At 39.9% G+C, this 14,981-nt stretch overlaps 1 protein-coding gene across 5 annotated transcripts in view; it reads right to left on the reverse strand.

Moving 5' to 3' along the window:
- Kdm4c (lysine demethylase 4C) overlaps nt 1–13,792 on the reverse strand; it is a 360,726-nt gene extending 346,934 nt beyond the window's left edge. Inside the window, exon 1 of one of the 5 annotated variants that reach the window (XR_007104946.1) lies at nt 13,353–13,792. The gene's annotated coding sequence lies outside the window, so the exon portion shown is untranslated. The remainder of the gene's footprint in view (nt 1–13,352) is intronic. The other 4 variants (XM_047524586.1, XM_047524585.1, XM_047524589.1 and 1 more) reach the window with 4 other exon arrangements.
- Nucleotides 13,793–14,981: the final 1,189 nt, after the last annotated feature.

Genomic DNA, 14,981 nt, shown 5'->3' on the forward strand with positions numbered 1-14,981 from the left:
AGGGCAAACCACCTAGAGTGACAAGACCTGTATGACACTGGAACCTGTTCAAATGAAATCAAAGGGAAGGAACAAGAAGAAAAGGATCTGAGAAAAAAGGAATAAAGATGGAAACCTGAACCATGGAAGAAGACTTAAAACACAATAAATACCCCAAATCTAACAAATTATAGTATCTAGGAACAGACTTTTGTATAATAAAACTATAAAGAAACAAATGGAAGTGATTGCATATATATCACCATAGGGCTTACATTGGAAGGAAACTGGAGATAAAATTGCTACAGGGCTTGGAGAGCAGTGGGGACAATGGGGAATGTGTATTTCTTGACTTGGGTAGTTCAAAGAGAATTTGTTTTTTAAATAATGCAGTGACATACAAATTTGTTTTATTTGATTTTTTGTAGATGTTGTATAATAGTGTTTAAAAATAACAATCATTTGCTGAGAGTTTAATAAAAATGAAATTTATTTAAAAAAAAAAAAAAAAACTTAGATAGTTCACCATTCCAGAAAAGGAATATTTACAGAAACAATGGGACATGTAAAACAGGCACTCCGTTTCCCACTTGATAACAATGTGAATGTCAATACAAACAATAGCATTAACAGATAATAACTCAATGAATTTTAATAGAAATCATAAATCCAAACTGATTAAATAAATTGAAATAAGGCAGAAGAGGGGTTGGAGTTGTGGCTCAGTGGTAGAGCACTTGCCTAGCACATGCGAGGCACTGGGTTCATTTCTCAGCACCACATAAAAATAAACAAAATAAAGGTATTTAAAAAATGGATCACTTGTCTCTTAAAAAAAAGGGCAGATGATATTTACATACTTCTTCAAAAGAAAGAGTAATTTTAGAGTAGAGAAACATAGAAGATTATCTTAAGCAATTAAAGGAAACATTTCCAATAAAAGAACAAAATGAAACTGTGTGCTACCTAGATAGATGCAGTGAAAAGAATAGAGAATGACCTCTGTGATATTTCTGCCAAAATGCCTCAAGACTCTGATACAGGACTGGGGTTGCAGCTCAGTGGTAGAGTACTTGCCAAGTACGTGTAAGGCACTGGGTTTGATTCTCAGCACCACATATAAAAATAAATAAAGATATCATGTTCATCTACAACTAAAAATATTTAAAAAAAAGAAAAAAGAAAAAAAAAGAATTTGATACAGAGGAAAACAGCAGACAAGTCAAAATTAAGAGAGACTCTTAACTGACCTATCATCTTAAAAAGTGTCGAGATCCAGAAAATCAAGATCAACAAAAATCATCTCAAATCAGTATTTGAAGCCAGGCATGGGGGCAGTAGACTGTGATCCCAGCAAGGGAGGCTGAAGTAGGAGTGTCACAAGCTCAAGGCCAGCCTGGGCAACTTAATGAGATCCTGTCTTAAAATAAGAAAGGCTGGGGGGCTGGGGATATAGCTCAGTAGGTAGAGTGGTTGCCTCGCAAGCCCAAGGCCCTGGGTTCAAATCCCCAGCACCATCAAAAAAAAAAAGGGGGGGGGGGCTGGGGATGTAGCTCTGGGATAGGGCATCCCCTCCGTTCAATTCCCAGTACCTCAAGGAAAAAAAAAAAAGTCAGTATTTGAGATTGAGGGATGCATTAAAAGATTCAAAAATAAGAAAATGCAATACATCATTCTGGACTGTATATTTTTGCTGGATGTTATGAAAACATTAATTACTATAACAAATGGTGAAAAATGAAGGGTCTACAAATTAGATGACAGTAATCTATTAATGTTAATGCCTGAAATTTTGTTTTTTTGGTACCAGGGATTGAGCCACATCCCCAGCCCCTTTTATTTTTTATTTGGGGCTTCACTAAGTTGCTGAGACTGGCTTTGAGCTCACAATCCTCTTGCCTCAGCCTCCCAAGCCACTGAGATAACAGAACCGCAACCAGCTATTTACTCATCTTCAGGGATACACAATGGTTATTCAGAAAAATGCAGTAAAATGTGTACTGAGTTATTGCAGAGTGATGGGGTCTAAAGGCAACTTACTCTCAAAATTTTCAAGGAAATAAAATTTCTTTGTACCATAATTGCAATTTTTCTACAAGTTGACATTATTCCAAAGGAAATAATAAAATAAAAAGGAAAAAATTTAAGAAATCTGTAAGATCAGAATAAAGATAGCATTAAAATGTCTGAAATAAGCACATAAAAGAAGATGTAAATGGAAAGATATATTCTCAGTGAAGAAAACTTAGCATCTTAAAGATAGCTTTCTAGGTAAGTCCACAAATTAAATATATTGTCAATAAAAGCAAGTAATAATTTTCTGAAACTAGACAACTAATTCCAAAGTTAACTATAGTGAAGAAAAATAAATAGTCTAAGTTTCTAAAAACATGTAATAAAACTAAGGCAATTACAACATTGACGTAATGATTCATGAACAGACATTACATGGGACTAAAATCAACCTAAATGACTTTCAGCCTTGCATTAATTAAACCTCTTATTATGGTTTGGACCTTAAATGTCCCCCAAAAGTTCATAGGTTGATGGCTTAGTCCCTAGTTAATGGCACTACTGGAAGGTGGTAGAAACTTTAGGAGGTGGGGCCAAGGTAAAGGAAGATCATTGGAAACATAACTTTGAAAGGTATAGTGAGCTGGATCACTATACTTCTTTCTTTTTTTGCTCTATCTTCCTCTATGTTTTTTTGCTTCCCAGACTTCCTGAAGGGAATAATTTCCTTCACCATGCCCTCCCACATCATGATGTACTACTGTTTTACCACAGGTCCAAAGGAAACAAGGGCAAGTGACAATGAACTGAAACTTTTGAAACCACGAGCCAGAATAAACCTTTCCTCCTTTAAACTAAAATAATCTCAGGTATTTTGTCACAATAATCAAAAGCTGACTAACAGATACCTTATGGTATGTGTATATAATGAAAAACTACAACCACATATAGGGAGCTCTATAGATACTGAATATTTTAAAAATCACCTTCATGTTAAACTGTTAATAGAAAAAAATGATTAAAAACAGTAAGTACAGATAACTAGGCACAGTGGTGCACATCTGTAATCCAACAGACTTGAGAGGCTGAGGCAGGAGGGTTGCAAGTTTGAGGCTAGCCTCAGCAATTTAGCAAGGCCTTAAGCAATTTAGTTAGACCCTGTCTCAAAATAAAACATCAAAAGGGCTGGAGATATAGCTCAGTAGTAAAGCACCCAGGGTTCAATCCCCACTACCAAAAGAGAAAAAGTATAAATATAAAGTATAAATTTGTGTAAAAAATGTACACATATACACACATATGCTTATATAGAATATCTCTGGAAAGCCCTAAAGGAAACTGCTTAACAATGGTTGACCAGAGATTGCTTAAAAATGGTTGACGAGATGCATAAAGGCCAAAGTTAAGAAAGTGTATTTTCAGTCCCTTTATATTCTTTTGTATAACTCTATCTTATTTTATCTTATTTGTATATCTTATTTGTATACCTCTATCTTATACCTCTATCATACTTTGTTGTTCACCTTGTATTACCTATTCAAAAATTAAAAATAGCAGGCATGCTGGCGCACGTCTATAATCCCAGCAGCTCAGGAGGCTGAGGCAGGAGGATCAAAGTCAGCCACAACAAGTTGGTGAGCCCCTAAACAATTCAGCAAGACCCTGTCTCTAAATAAAATACTAAAAAAGGGCTGGGGATGTGGCTCAGTGGTTGAGCACTACTGGGTTCAATCTCTGGTACCAAAAAAAAAAAAAAATTATATTAAAAATTAAAGAGATATTTTTATATGCTATATAAATAAAATATTTTTAAAGATAAAATCATCAAAGCTAGGCAAGTAGCTCAGTGATAGAATGCATGCTAAGGAAGTGTGAGACTGGGTTCAATTCCCAGCACCCCCAAAAAGAAAATATTATAATAAACAAAAAACAAAGAAAAATGAATTTACCTATTTATCTAAGGACCACATTCTTCCTGTTAATGAAAACTGCCTGAATGTTGTAGACTGAGATGTACCAGGCAGTAAACTGTGTCCAAATTTCAGGAAAGGGCTCCTTTTGAAAGTTGAACAGATACAAAGTGAATGAGATAAGCTACCTGCCAAACAAAAAAAGGTCTATACAATCACCCACTCAAAGGGAAGCCTATGCCCATGCTAAACAGAGTGCATGCAGAGCATGCAGGAGGCCCTGAGTTCACTCCCCAGCACCAAAAGAAAAAAAAAAATATATTGGCAAGGAAGTTTTATTTATAGTGTCGTGTCATTTTGTTTTTGTTTTGCAGTACTAGGGATTGAACCGAGGGCCACTCTACCATTGAGCTACATTCTCAGTCCTTTTTATTTTGTTTGCTTTGAAACAGGGTCTCTCTAAATTGCCCCGGCTGGCCTTGAACTTGTGATCCTCCTGCCTCAGCCTCCTGAGTAGCTCCGATTACAGGCATGCACCACCAGGCCAGAAGGAAAGAATGTTCCCATGAGCAAAGCTGCATACTCTTGAAGGTTCAGGGAAATCCCACAAATGAAAATAATCCAATTTAACCTCACTACTTCCATCTGCTAGAAACTGCCAGTCACCTGACACTGTATGATCACTTGTATGCTTTTCCAGGGGACCAAGATTTCTACAAAGTACTGAAGGGCAGATACATGTACTTCAAATGCATGTCCTGGTTCTTCTTCGGGTTTAATTAGGAAATGACACCAAGGACATTAGTCTTCCAAGGCCTAACACTCTGGATAGACCAGGAAAGTTCACATTTCTGAGTTTAAAATGCTGAAAATGAGAACAGGACTAGGAAGCCTCTAAAAATGCCCACACACATACCCAAAGGTCCCATCTATGCAACCAACAGTCCTAACTTTGGCATTTCTCTTTAATTTCAAGTTTTTCCACACTTTCACTACTAAATAGTAAATCAATACTTAGAAGGACAGCTTTTTGTACAATTATAAAATATATTCTTATATATTTTTAAATATTTAATTTGACCTGACTTGTGATGTTAAAAATCTAACGAATTTCAAGGAGATTCAGAAAAACTTACTGATGATTAAACATTTAAACTATCACTATTTCCTTCGATTTTATTTATAATACCTAGCTACCCACTTTTCAAATTCAACAGAAAGGTTTTACCCTAATTCACCCAAAACCCGACCTATACCTTCAACTCATGCCAGACAGTGGGGTTTGTTAAAGGACATTAAGACTTTCCAAATTATGAGCTATACAGTCAACAATAAATGAAGACCCATTATTGACATGTTTGAGCAGGACAGGGAGAAAATGGAAACCTATTTCAGCAAAAAAGATAAAAAGACAAGGCTGGTTAGGCTTCAATAGCTTAGACAGAAAACTACGAGCAGAACATAGGTCACTACCCAATACAAGATCACATGGTCAAACATAGTTTTACCTGGCAGGTGTCCCCAAAATGCAGCCCCTGAAAACCTGGGCTATATCCAAAATTTTAATAACGGTGATATTTTTTCCTATTTGAACATATATGGTTAAAAAAAAAAAAAAAAGTTTGGCTTTTTAACTGAGTCTTTTCATCATCTGCTGGAATGTACTTTCTCAAAATGACAATTCCACCACCAAGATCAAAAGTTAATAACCTTATATAGTTTTCTAAACATGTACACATTTAGAACTATGTATAAACACAATAGGAATCATACAATGTATGCAATTTTGTATACTGCTTTATTTTCCATCCTTCTGGAGGTTGAACCCAAGAATTTTCTCCCACTGAGCTACATCCCCAGCCCTTTTTATTTATTTGAAACAGATTCTTGCTGAGTTGCCCAGTCTGGCCTTGAACTTGCCATCCTCCTGCCTCAACCTCCCAAGGTGCTGAGACTGCAGGCATGCACCAGGGCACGCAGCTTAGTTTCGGAATTTCTGTTTGTTTGAAATAAATTGGTAGGTAAAACTGATGAAAGGCCAGCCTTAAAATTTGGTGACTGCCTAGGGATACAGCTCAGGGATACAGTGCTTGCCTCACATGTGTGAGGCCCTAGATTTGATCCCCAGCAATGAAAAAAGGAAAAAAAAAAAATTCTGTGACTGACCACACACTTGAAATGAGCTCAGTCATGGTGGATGAGAACTGGCTATCAGTGAACCAGAGAAATCTGCAAGACCTACCAGAGGGAGTTGCGGGTGTAGCTCAGTGGCAGAGTACTTGCCTAGCATATAAAAGGCCCTGGGTTTGATCCTCAATACCACAAATTATAATAATAATAATTATTATTATTATTATTAATTATACCTAAGGGAGAGGCAGGTAGATTTGGATTTTTCTCAAAGTGACCTTAGTAACTCTCCTTAAAGAACTATTTAAGACCAAACCAGAATTTCTATGTAGAACTGTTTCATTTCTTTAAGGAGAGGAAGAGAATGTATTATTATTTAAAGCTATACTTGTATTTCCCATCAGAGGAGATCCCCTCAAAAAACAGCAAATAAGTTTCAAAGAAAGGGGGCTGATAGTAGCTGGGCATGGTGGCACAGATTCATAATCTCAGCAACTGGGGAAGCTGAGGCAGAAGAATCACAAGTTCAAGGCTAGCCTCTGCAACTTAGCAAGACCCTCAACAATTTATACCCTATCTCAAAAAAATAAAAAAAAAAAGAATTATGGATATAGCTCCATGGTAGAGTACCCTGGTTCAATACCCAGTATAAAAATAAGGAGAGGTTAATGGAAATGAGGATTTTTCCTTGTACTACCTTAGAGCTGTGCTATTCAAAAAGCTGTCCTACCAAAATTAGTGGGTTATATCAATATTTTTATAATATGTAGCCAGGCACCATAACACATGCCTATAATCCCAGTGCCTCAGGAGGCTGCAGTAGAAAGATCACAAGTTTGAGATCAGGATGCAGATCAGTAATAAAAAGCTCCTGGGTTCATAAATCCACAGTGTGTGTATGTGTGTGTGTGTTTATTTTTTAAATATTTTTAGTTGTAGATGGACATAATATCTTATTTTATCTTATAAAAATAAATAATTTTTTTGTGGTGTTGAGAACAAACCCAGTGCCTCATGCGTGTTAGGCAAGCATTCTACTAGTGAGTTACAACCCAGCCCCATGTGTGTGTACTTATACATATAATACATATATTATATGACATAGCACAACTATCAGAATGCAGCACAGGCAGTTAAGGTATTGTTTTGTGAAATTTCAATTTTATGTAAGTATGTATGTATATGCTGGGTCACAAAAAGTAAAATGTTATTTCCTATGACCTGGCTTCATAGTTTAACTTTTTCATAATTTGTTCTACAAATGTTTATTGAGCACCTATTCTATGGTGCTGGAGAGGTAAAAGTGTGGTGTGAAATAAGGTCACTGACCTTGTAGAATTCTCACAGTTTAGGTGAAAAAAATCAAATAATCATTACGCACAAGTAGACTAACGTAGAGGATGGGGTTGTAGCTAAGTAGTAAAGCACTTTGTGAGGCACTGGATTTGATCCTCTGCACCGCATAATAAATAAAATAAAGGTATTGTGTACATCTGCAACTAAAAATATATTTTTTTTAAAAGTAGATTACCATAGATTATCATTAACGAAGCTGATTTAGATTGGGAAATTATATGTACTGAAGAAGAATATACATTCAAGTACAGATTCGAAAGATGTATGGAAAGGAGGAAAATGAAAAGTCAGCTTGGCAAAAAACAGCACTTTCAGCGCATACAGTTTGAAGAAAGGAAAAGCAGGTGGGCAGAGAGGAAAAGTAAATCTAGATAAGGCTTGGGTGGGGGAGGGAAGCCTGGGATAGGTGAATACTACAGGAATTTTAAATGCCCAAGGACAATGAGAATGATCAATTTGCATTTTAAAAGATCTTCAGGTAAAGAAGAGATTGGAGGGAGGCTGGAATGCATACTGGAATGATGCACTGGAAGTGGAGTCAATCTGGGTGATTATATCTGTATTTCTGGGTTAATCTGTTGACTTTCTAATGAGCAAAAAAATGAGATGAGATTCCCGAGAAATCCCAAAGCAGGACTGAAAGGCAAGATCAAAGCTATTTGCTATACTAAAAAAGTAGAGATGCTAAATTAATACCCAGAACTACATAAAGATATTTTTGAAAAGAAAAAGATTACCAAGAGAATTTATTGTTATTACTATTTTACATAGGGTCTCACTAAATTGTCCAAGCTAACCTCAAATGCTCAGTTCCTCCTGCCTCAGCCTGCCTCCGGAGTCCCTGAGATTACAGGTGTGTGCCCACCCACCCACCAATAGGACATTGATAACACATTACTTTGCTCCATAGTAATATGTAATACAAACTCAGAAGACTCTAGAATAAATTTTTAAAGACTCTATGCAGTAGCAATTCATAAACACTACAATAGCTAATGCCACCATGTCTGAAAATATAATACAACAGTGTAACTAAACATTGTCTTAAAATAATTATTTCATGAACAATTAGGGAATCACTTGTTTATTGCATTCACTACTATATTTTTGACATCTAACAGTGTAAGGAATATGGCAGATATTTATCTGTTGAAGAAATGTATCCACTGTGATGCAGGATAAAGCAACCAGCAAAACTAAAACAATGCAAATAATAAGCAATTATTCAAGGGGAAAAATCTCTGTATTATGAAACATACAAATCAGGACATTTCTCAGGGAAATGAGATTCTTAGCATACTTGGTTCTCATACCCTAATAGCCTCAGATGCTAGATTCTATTCTCTAATAATCTGCTTCATTTCAGTACTAGAAATTCCAACTAGGCAACCAAGGATAAGTATTCTTCCCATTCCCTAGAAAACTGAGAGGTATGAGGAAAAAAATCAAAATGAAAGTTTGATGTCAGTGGAGCAGAGGTGCTTGCCTACAATCCCAGGCAGGAGGATCACAAGTTCCAGGCCATCCTCAGCAATTTTAGCAAGGTCCTATCTCAAAGATAAGGGGGTGCGGGTAGAAGGGGCTAGGGAAATAACTCATAGTAAAGTGCCTCAGGGTTCAATCCCTAGTACCATCACCCTCCCCCACAAAAAAGCTTGATGAAACTATAGTAAAATTTCATTTAGGTTATTAAAACAAAATGAAAACTGTTAGGAGGAATTTCACCAAAATAAAAATGACAATACTGATAACTTTTCTTTTTCCTTCCATCTGCTCCAGTTTTCCAGATTTTCTAATAAACATGGATTTTATATACTCCTCCACAGGAGAAAATTTGAAAATGCACTTAAACACTAAGGAAACAAATTATCCACAATTCCATCACTCAGAAGTAACTAACCACTGTCAATGTTTTTGTGTGGCCCTTTCTCTCTGCATTCATGGGGGTGGGGAAGGAGGAAAAAGATAAATAATGGCATGATTATTTAAGACTGTGAAGGACAGACATTACAGAATGCCACTAAGGTAAGTGTGCAGGATTAAGGGAGGCTAACTTGAAGAACAGACAATTGAACTGTTTCCCGAAAGAGATGGAATCAACCAGACAGGGAAATACAGGTCAAGGTAGCAGTCGAGGCAGAGGGAACAGGCACGTGAGCTGGGTACCAAGCCTAGTGAAATAAGGAGACAGATGAATTTAGTGGGAAGGAAGCCATTGGCTAAACAAAGTCTCATAAGTAGATCTGAAAATTATGACTGGTTCCTCAGTGAAAGAGGCCTAGAAGGAGGACCATAATCCTTAAAAGGATTACACTGACTGCTTGAGTGGGGAAGGGATTAGGCCTAGCAAGGATGGATTTAGAAAGGTGCATCTTCAATTATAGGTGTAACTCCCAAAGGGCAGGGAGGGCAGGGTGCAGGGAATCCTTGAGAATTAAAAGTTTAAAAAAAAAAAAAAAAAAAAAAAAGCTAATATGAAATATTTCAAATTTATATTATAAGCCCCAAATAACTCTAGATAGATAGGAATAAAAAGACAGTGCATGTACGAGGTGCGGGGTTCAATACCCAGCACCAGAAAAAAAAATACACGGCATACCTCCCAAGAAATTCATATCAGAAATGGGATAGCAGGAGAAGCACTAAATATTAATATTTTAAACAGGGGAAGAGAATTAAAAAATTAAAATAAAGGGAACAACAAATTTTTAAAGCTTGAGAGACCTGCATTACATACTGAGCTTAATGACAGTATGGAATGTACCTGTTTTATCATTATATCACTAATAAACACAAAACAAATCACGAGAGGTATGAAGACTATGCTATAGAAAGGGATGATCTTAATAATATTCAGAGAAGGAAAAAAGAGCACAAGCTAAAGGACAAAGCCTCTTCAGAGAATTATGGGCTACAAAGAAGTAGACTTGGTAGAAGGGTCAACAGGCCCCTACAACATCTCCAAAGAATATCCCCCAAAGACTAACTATCCTTCCTTGTTCATCTATTCATTCAAAAGATGATTAGGGCTGGGGAGATAGCTCAGTCAGTAGAGTGCTTGCCTTGCAAGCACAAGGTCCTGGGTTCGAGCCCCAGCACCACAAAAAAAAATTGTATCCAAAAGATGATTAATGCATTAAGCCCACCGTGTATATACCTATGTGTATGTCCACACTAAAAATAGTTCACAAATGTTCATAGCAGCAGCATTATTTATAATAGCCTAAAAGTGAAAATAATCTGAATGTCCATCAATTGATGAATAAAAAATCAGTAATGTGGTATTTCCATATAATGAACTATTACTGAGCCATTAAAAGGAATGCAGTGCTGATACAGGCTGCGGCATGAACCTTGAAAGTATGTGAATTAAGCCAGTCACAAAATATCAACTAGGGTATGATTTATATCAAATGTCCAGAACAGACAAATCTGTTAAGACAGAAAAATGGGCTTGGGTTGTGACTCAGTGGTAGAGTGCTTTGCCTGGCATGTGTGAAGTACTGGGTTGGATTCTCAGAACCATATATAAATAAATAAATTAAGGTTAAAAAAAGAAAGAAAGAAAAAGACAGAAAGCAGATTCCAAGACTGGAAGGGAAGGAAGTTGGAGAAAAATGGGCAATGACTGCTAATGAAAACAAGGTTTCTTTTGGAGGGTGATAAAATTATTCTAAAGAGGGAATCTGGGGGCCATACACCTGTAATCCCTGCAGCTCAGGAAGCTGAGGCAGGAGGATCAAAGTCAGCCAGGCCCTAAGCAACTTAGCAGGACCCTATCTCTAAATAAAAATAAAAAGGGCTGGGGATGTGGCTCAGTTGGTTAAGTGCCTCTGGGTTCAATCCCTGGTACCAAAAAAATTAAAATATTCTAAAACTGTGGTGATTAGGTCTCATATGCAATTCTGTGCATATACTAAAAAAAACCATTGAACTATACATTTTAAACAGGTAAAATGTTTCTCAATAAAGCTGTTATTATTTTAAAGGAGAATATTTTAAGCACTTCAGGATTAATTACTAAAATAAATTACTGGAAGCAACAAGGGGAAAAAAAAACAGAACCTGTTCTCAAGGCTTTAACATTTTAGTAGGGGAGAGAAGTCAGGCAAAACATTTACAAAACAATGAGAAAAGGAAAGAAAGGACTCACAGACTACCCAGGAAGGCACCTATTCTACCCCTGGGAAGGTGCTCAGAAAAGAACTCAGTTTACCATATTTTCATCCCTAAATTAAAACTTAAATCCAAGAAATTTTTGAAAGAAATAAAGTACCTGTTCAGCTTCTAAAAAAATCTTCATTCTGACAGAATACTTAAGGGACTTTAAAAAAAAAAAAAAAAAAGGCATTGTGCGCGTGCAATACTTCAAACGTTTGTTTTATTTTCTTGATGCTAGGGATTGAACCCAGGGTCTCACGCATGCTAACCACGCCATTTAACACTGATTTACACCCCTAACCCCATAAAACGTTTATTTTTAACTTTTAAAAGCAAGCGATTAAAGTGCGCTGATAAAATGAAACGAGTCCCTGATTAAAATTTTATTGTATTACCAAAATTGTGGGGTGCTGTAAAGATTACATGCAAACTTTTCACGACACTAAAATAGGGCGAAAGAGGGCCTTAAAAACCAAAAACTGTGTTATACGTTCCAAAACAAAGCGGGGGAGAGAGGTTGCGAGGAGACCAGCAAGGTAGGAAAATTTGAGTGGTTGGTCGCAAAGAACTGAGTGCTACATAGTAAAACTGAACCTTTAAAATTTAATGTCACTAATTTTCAACCACAACACTTCGAAATTGGAATATTCGTAACCGTTGCCATAGAAACAGTGAAGCCAAGTTTGGGGGGGAAAAAAAAAACTCAAGTGGGTGAAATAGGGCGAAGTTTGGGGCGAACCTACATGTACTGAACCTATCAAAAGCTTTCACCCGGACAAGGATGAACACCTGCGATTCTAACCTTATACCTCTGAAGCAGTGTTTGATAAATGACCTCGTGTGGGTAATTTACCAAGTGCAAAAAAAAAAAAAAAAAAAAAAAAAAAAAAAAAGTTTGCTGTTTTCTTCGGAAGGAAGAACCTGACAAAACCCCTCCCGGGTGTCGCCCACAACCAAAGCCAGCCACTGCAGGCTTACAGGGCACAGCTAAGGGGGAGCCTGGCTCCGAGTCCACGAGGAAAGCATCGGAATCGAGCCCTGCTTGTTTCACTGGCTGAGTGAGCATGGAGAAAAACCCCCAACTTCCAGCCCGGAGACCCAGCCTGCCTGCCTTCCTGCTCTACATCCTAGCCCCACGCCACGTCCAGTACCTGGCGGTCCACACACCCCGATCCAACTCGCATTTATTAAGCACCCACTGTCTACCCCGCATCGTGGCTGTTACAAGCACTGCAGGAAGAAATGGCCCCATGCCGAAGAAAAGAAAAACCAAAAGAACAAACAGCTGCGATGGCTGGGAACGAACCCGAATGAGGAGCTGGCTGCCTGCGACGGGTGGTCTGGAGAAGAGCCCCCACACTCATCCCACGGGGTCGTGACAGTCTCAGGGAAGGGAGGGCCCCGAGGAACGCACCAGGCCCGGCCTTCCCGGAGTCCGCCGCAGACCCGGGTGGGAGGGTAAGGGACCCGGTATCCCCAGAACACCGCGCGTTCTTCTATCCTAAGGAGCAGGACCCCGACTCCAGCTCCCGGGAGAATGGCGAGCACGGGGACCGAACCCTGTAAGGGCCGGAGCGGGCTGTCACTGGCTCCCGCTTCCCTCCCCTGCGACCATGGCCGTCCGCTCCCTCCCCAGCATGACAGTCGCGGCGGTCGCTGACTGAGCGTCTCTGCCCCGGTGCCTCAGCTCCTCCGGACGCCCGCACCCCTCGCTGCCCCGCGCGGAGAGGGGCAGTGCCGGGAAGACCGCCCGGGCCCCTCCCCCCGCCACCCCCATCTCCCAGACTCCGGAAAAGCGGTTACCTGGCGCGCGGGTGGGGCGAGGACACGACCCGAAGAAAGAGGATGAGAAGGAAGACTGTGGCCTCCCGCCCGGGGAGATTTGGGAAATTTGGAAGACTTGTTCCGCACTGGGTGACAGCTGTTCGCTGCGCACGCGCACAGGGCCCCAGACGCCCGATCACTCCGCCGCTCCTCACCCTCCCGTCGAGGGGGTGGGTGGGAGGCAGCGGCGACGGCGCGCGCACAGCGCAGGCCGGCTCTCCTTGCGTGTGAGCGCGCGCGCCGTCACGTGACCGCTGGGGCCCTGCACTTAGTGAGTCACGTGAACTTCCAAACTGCTTAAAGGTGCCCGGCACCTTCTTCCTTTGGGCTGTGTTTAGTACTGTCCTCAAAACAGGTTCGCTGGGGTGCATCTTCTTGTTCTCTGGAGACAGGCATTTTCCCTTCTTCCCAGAGGGATAAGATATTTGAACCGAAGGAGTGAACAGGTGCAGAGAACCTTGCCCGGAAGCGCCTACCGTGTTCCCACAAGACTGATGCGGGACCTGATGTAGTCCACGCGCCACACGTCCTCCTGGGCTCCGACGCCGGCCTATGGCGGCCTCCGACGCGCGAACGTCAGAGTGGCGTTGCCATGGGTGGGGCCTCGGAATGCCCAGCCTCGCCTGGCAAGGAAGTCCGGGAGTGTGGTGGTATCGTTTTGAACCCGTTCTCCCCTCACTGGGCTGTCGGGGCCTCTGATCTTTCTGAACTACAATGGAAGAGCCCTAATGGACCCATAGTTCGCACGTGTCCCAACCTCTTAACAAGCAACTCTCAAGTAAAAGACCCCGTTAGCCTCCCGATGCAAAACTGTTCGGTATTCGAGTCACCTGTGCACAAGTCCCGCCCCCGCAGGTGTGCGATTAAAGTGGGGAGACCTGAGGGTGGTTGTAATAGAGATCCTGGATTGGGAGTAGGCGGGGGCCGTGGGTTGGAGGAGGTCCTTCGGGAACTAGAGACCTCAATTCGAGTAACTGAAAGTGCAGGTGCTTATGGGCACTGAGAACTTAGATCTAAGTTAACTTGCTACGGTTTATTGATTCTGCTTTGTAACTCCGCCTTCTAAGGTGTCGGAAAGAACCACACAGACCTTAAGCCCTTGTGCTGCCAAAGACAGATGGCTGAGTACCAGATGTTTTGCAAAGCCGAACATTTTTTTATTTTTTCAAACTTCCCTGCAGAGTTCCCAGCTGAGTCCCTGTGGCGTTTCCCCTAAATCTTCTCTGCAAAGAAAGATTGAGCAGATCTTTACACCAATAAGCAAACCTGCGCTTTCTAATAGATCGAGTTTTCTGTTAAAATATACTGATTTCCGCTTTTAAAAATATCTCTCTACAGGTCCTCTTACCACACCCTAGAACTCATTTCTCACTGGAGGGAGCATTGTGAAGACAGATGGAGTATGGTTAACTAAGCTAAAGCTAATGCTGTTATTGAGCCACAATATTCCTATAGTTGTTAAATTTAAAACACTTTAGGTCCTGCTACCCACGCACTAATAAACTTGCGTGACTTATATGCTCAACTGGTAATTTTCCAGCTGTGTATGTTGTGAAGATTCCCAACCCTCCTTAAAGCCAATAGAATATGCTAAAACCATAAATATGT

The sequence above is a fragment of the Sciurus carolinensis genome, chromosome 14 (assembly GCF_902686445.1).
Source record: "Sciurus carolinensis chromosome 14, mSciCar1.2, whole genome shotgun sequence".
NCBI lineage: Eukaryota > Metazoa > Chordata > Mammalia > Rodentia > Sciuridae > Sciurus > Sciurus carolinensis.